Raw genomic sequence first — 6,000 nt, forward strand, 5'->3', positions numbered from 1 at the left:
CCTGGAATTTGTTTGGGCTAGAAAGGAGTTGTTGAGGAAAGCCATTTGCTATGGCAAAGAACTGGATAGGGTCAAGGTTTGCACTCTACCTTCCCTTACATTGTATAAGGCTACTCGGCTGCCTCTTGAAGTTGGAGGAGAAATTTGTGAGAATAAATTGCACGATTGTCTGAAATGCATGTTGATGATCAGACTCAACACTCTCCCATTAAATGCCTGTAATACCTGGAAAGGGAGGGTGGTGTCCATGACATGTAATTGCAGAATGGGAGCCAATGAAGCACTGGGGCATTTTCTGCTAATCTGAGGGAATTATCATGATCAATGGAAAAAGTGGCTTATGCCCCACTTCTTAAAGGCTAAAATTAGAACTTATCAAGAGGTCTTGGGCCTCGTTACGAGTAGGCCAGTGCAGTATTAATGTGACGGTATTACCGTATACTGGCACGTTACTGCACCAGCCAACTACGAGTTTTCCAGTGAGGTGCCTGATTTGCCACCAGCTAAGGGCTGGAGGTAAGTTGGGCTCCTTACTGGCGAAAATCAACAGTATTACCTACACTGGTATTGCTGGTGCTGGTAATACAGGCAAATCCCCCCATGGAGTTCTATGGTCTGCATGGAATGGTGATTTACCACTGTTGCCGGCACTCGTAATCTAGTGGTAATACCGCCGGACTGAGTGCCGCTAATGGTAATACAGTTTGGTGGTATCCCATCAGATTTACCTACTGGATACCACCAAACTTGTATTATATGTTATAATGAATTGCAGTAACAAGGATTTTGTTATTAATCTTTGCGAGTATGTACAAAAATCCCTTATGTATAGGAATGTTCTAATGAAAACACCTTTTTTGATTTTAGGATTTTTTTCTGAAGAGGTGGATTCTAGGGATGTTTTACATTATTTTAAGTTGAGTTAATTGGGTTGTTGGGAAAATGGTATGGATTGTAATAGTGTATGTGTAATTATTGTGTGCATTTTTAATGGAGAAATCCGAATAAAGATATTTGACTTTATTTGAGATCTGCAAAGATCTGATGTGGTTTAACACACGTATCAGAGATGCTATGTATTGTAGCAGGGCTTTAACTGAAAGATTGGAGACAATGGCAGTGCCAGGCATCTGCATTACCACCAAGTACGGTGAGATTCCAGGGGTTTAATGCTTTAAGTTAATCATCCAGGGGCACACTGAACTGTTTTTACAACAACACTGCATGAAAGATAGTACGATTGAAGGGCTACATAAAAAAGCGGTTCCAAAAGACTATAAAATGTGCTGTTATACAGTGTGTGCTGCTCTCGTGTGCCACCAAGACTAAAAACCTGAAACAGGGAATCATTTTGCATCCACACACGCCTTGGTATTGCAATGTTAACAACGGGACGATTGCAGAGAAGTAGACTAAGCTGAATGCTGTATTCGCTTCAACGTGTATTTTGATGGTGTAGAACGTTCAAGTGACATCTATTTTCCCCACTTTTTTAAAAGGGAGCAGCATTCAGGACATGTTGACCAAAAGAAGGCACAACTGGGGGAAGCTTGGAGAGAAGAATTTGGGACGTGGTGGACTCAGTGGCCTCAGCCTGGTCTAGATATAAAGGAAATGAAAACCGCGAAAAGGTGGGGAGCTTGAAAAAAGATACCAGGGCTAGTGGCCGAATTGCAGCTAAGGAACAAAGGTGCAGGAGAAGAAGAAATGTGCTGATAAGTATTATTTCCAACATGAAGGATGCAGGCAGGAAGATTGCACGAGGCCTCATGTGTCAAGAAGTGCAAGACTACCTGAAAGATTAGCAGCGATTGATCCATGCAGATGTCATGTACCAATCCTGGCCAGAAGCACTGAGGGAAGATGCAGGAGTCACATCTGGCACAGTGCAGGGCCGTACCAGGAATATGAGCTCCAAGGTATGTGCAGACTCCAGGTATCTGGGAAAGCTTTCTCCAGGATTGGGTCGTCCACAGTGACCCCTGGAAGGTCAAATTGCAGGGGAAGTGAATCGTTAGGTGCTAAGTGTACCTGGGATGAATCCAGATCTATGGATTGGGTTAGGCACGGATTGGACTTTATGGTCATGAACAGCCCTACAAATCCAAAAGGTAAAGACTGATCATATATTAACTGTGATGGGCTAAGTCTAATGGGAAGGGGTTGCTAAAGGGAGGATGCTAAACGGTACTCGCATGTGTCGCAGATGGCCTCACATGTCCATAGGCACAGATGATAGAGTTTAGGTACCTTATTAATGGATGCAACCATTGGTTGTGGAAGGCTGAAGGATCCCCATATTTGGACTATACTTACCTGAACTTACCTGCACTCCTGAATAGCACATGACTGTTGCACTGGTCTGCAACTACACTTACATGGACTTACCTACCTGAAAGTCTGCAAGTAGCTTGCACTGGCACCCTGGGCTCTACTTTTGTGCACAAGAGACACAAGGACCAATCAAGCACGACAGAAGGAAAAGTCATAAGGCATATGCCTACCAGGTCAGAGGTGGGTTCCTCTACATCCTGTAGAGCTTGGCACAGCCTATCAAGGGAGATGGAGAGAAAAGAAAGCTAGTGTCTGAGAACTGCTCAGCAGGGTCTGACTGGGACAAGAAATGGGCCCGGGGACCCCAGAAAGTGGCCCGCAAAGGTGAATCGCAGCCATTCACAACCTTACAGAATAGACTACTTATGGGGACTGCAGACCATGGTTGTGTGATGACATGGTCTGACTACTTACGAGTAACCTTCATACTTCCCGTCCTATTCTTCCTCGTCATAGTACTGACTTCCCTTCGCATCCCACCTGCGTGTGGTGGAGGGGCCCATGATTCTGGTGGGCAGCTGCCTGAGGATTGTGGTTAAGGGAGAGGTTATTATACCTCCAGGAGGGAAATGGGGAGGGAGCATGGAATTGGAAGATGGATCCTGTCATGGAGGCTGAGGCCACAAAGGTATGTTCTGGGACGTGGAGGTAATGGCTTTATATAGGTACTGCTGGAGGCATGCATTGCACACACATCTCTGTTGGAAGCAGGCTAGTGGAAATCTGCTTTCATTTCTTGTATATTCCCCACCCCATGTTTGTCTGCAGCCCAGGCCCAGGCGAGGCTGAATGCATGTGGTGATAGTTCGGCAGGCCAATGCGTGTGAGTCCTCATCACTTAAAGACAAAAAGAAAGCATGGGCCATTTAAAATGTAAAATGTGTGCAGTGCTCCCAGGCAAATCCTTGTATGGCACCGATCACTATTAGACACAATTAGAAATCTCTACAAGTGATTCAGTTTTCACATAACAGGATGGCGCACACAGCATTGGTTGCATAAGTAGATCCAGGCCTTCCAACAATTGACTCGGTCAGTCTCAAATTGATGTGCCTTGTATGGATTGGTGACAGGACGCATACAATGCTGGGAAGAAATATTAGGACACATAAGAAGCAGCGCGTCATGGATGAATTACTTTCTGTTTCCGAGTGGAGAGGATTGTGACAACAGCAGCATATGGTCTCGGGTACAAGCCTGCAGCTGTTATCCCGTTCTTCTAAAAAGAACGTTTCTGATATGAATTGGGTGCATACACACATATATCAGACCCAGTCTCTCGCACACACTATGCACACACAACCACACACACACACACTCCTTCACATCACTCTCTTTGTTTCGGACAGTTAATAATCAATAAAAACCAGCATCACAGCACGTGTGCGTAGCGTTTGAGAGCTGGGTCGCAAAGCAAGCAGATAAATGGAGGCATAGATCAATAGTCTAGAAGGCAGTCAGACCAGACAGGTAGATACCAGTCTAGATAGACAACAGTGTCAATGGATGCAACCACGCTGTCTGCGCCAGTTAACATCTATAGTTTTATTCACTGGTCTAATTCATTGATGTTTAATCTTAACAAATGTCCAGTAGACGACAATGTTTCGGCCGGTGGCCTTCTTCAGAATGGAACTATGGCTAATTCAACTTTGTCATTCAAATCAATTTCAGAGAAGGCAAGCAAGGAGAGTGGAACTCCACGGATCAGGTATGGTGATTTTACACCAGAATATCGACTATTGCACTAGCGACGGGAGGTAACGTACAACCCCCAATTTGGCCGAAACACGTGTGGTGTACTGGACACTTGTTAAGATTTAACACCAATGAATTAGACCAGTGAATAAAACTATACATGTTAACTGGCGCAGACAGCGTGGTTGCGTCTTTTTACATTGAATTCAACAAGAGTTTAGTGGGCTAACTCTCATGCTTGCACGCACTGTGACAGACGGTGCTGACGGTTCGCTCAATCTCATCCTAGCTACACAAAACGTGTCGCGCCAAGATCCTTTCCAACCTTCCCACAACACTTCTCATTAGATAAATGACAGCTACGTAGCTAGATTTCAACGTCGTATTGTGTGGAGCTTAAGCGTTTCTGAACATCATGCTAAGCCAAAACTGCCCGCACTGGTATCGAGTGAACGCAGAACCTTCATTTACAGAATACTTTCTGCGTTTTGAAGAGACCTCTGCTGATGACCACTGCTGTTTTTGAAATTGGCCCACTTAATTTTTCATAATAAACGTATGGCAGTCAGATAATGGAGCATTTCCGTGCTGTGCAGACTAGAGGCACCCGTGGCACACACTTAAAAAAATAAGCAACAATTTCCCTCATGGATACATATATAATACTGCTCACTTCTGCACATCACCCCCCACCCACAAGTCTGATGCTGCGCACCCTAATGCCCTGGCTGCCTCCAAAGTGTGACAGCACCGGCCACAAACATTCATGACGCCTTTTTGAGCCAAACCACTGCGGTCAGCTTCCCGCCTCACCCGCACATCCAAAGCTTAGCTGCTCCACCGCTGGCGGCAGCCAGGCCAGCCCAGCGACCCCTCCAGCCCCAAGCCCAGTCTCCTCAGAGCTTGCCTTTCGTTTCACATTTAAATGTTACATACAGAGGAATATGAACCAGGGATCCAGTCCTAAAAAAAAAGTGGTGGTCCTCTGACATATGCTTGGGAAGTGATACCACAAGAAGTAAACATTTACTAAAGAGAAATATGCACATTTACTTCCATTTGTTGCACAGAAAAAAGAAGCATTTACCAAGAAAACAGATTTTCATGTAACATTGCTGGATACATATAAAAAGCGTGCCCCTTTTATACCTGAGATGGCATCTGTAACACAAGATGGCTTGTATGGCATAATGCCAATAAGACATTTCATGAATTCACCCTGAGGGATTTGTGTGGCCCTATGGCTAAGTGTTTGGTCCCACCACCACATGACCAAGGTTCGAATCCCAGCTGTATCGCTCTTTACTAGCACCACATTTTCTTTTTTAATTACTTGAAAACAGGAATTCAAAATAATAATTTGGTGCACCCATTTGAAGTAAACAGAGGCACAGCTGGGATTCGAACCCTGGTTGTGTGGTTGTGGCGAGATGGAACACTTAGGCACAAAACCGCACAAAACCACACAAACCCTTTACTTGGCACTCTAAAATGTCTCATATTGACAATCTGATATACAGGACAAATCATTTAGTTGTAACACACTATGGGTGGTGTATGCCCTTTGAAAAAAGAGGGCAGACAGACGCTATACACCTCGTGCTTCTGTTCCCTCGACTTGTGCACTGGGCAGAACCAACAATTAGTGCATATATTGCGCATTTCAGCCCACCCCACAAGTCTGATGCTCGCGTCATGCTCTGCTTGGCCTGCCCTGAAAAGTGTGCGGCCACCACTGGCCACCAACCAATAACAGGTAAAACATGGATCCTCATCACAGCAGGAATGGTCCAGTACCCCAACAAAGCCATTGCTTCCTTTAAGGCGCTGCAAGAGCTCCACCGTCCTAGCAGGACTCAGCCACTGGCAATCTGGGGGACCCCAGGAGGTACACACTCCTAGTCGCCTCTCAGTCAGAGGTTGCCTGAGACCCCCATCACGACTGTCCTCCTGAGCGCATTGTGCCAT

This window comes from Ambystoma mexicanum, chromosome 1q (assembly GCF_040938575.1).
Source record: "Ambystoma mexicanum isolate Mex_15411 chromosome 1q, UKY_AmexF1_1, whole genome shotgun sequence".
NCBI classification, from domain to species: domain Eukaryota; kingdom Metazoa; phylum Chordata; class Amphibia; order Caudata; family Ambystomatidae; genus Ambystoma; species Ambystoma mexicanum.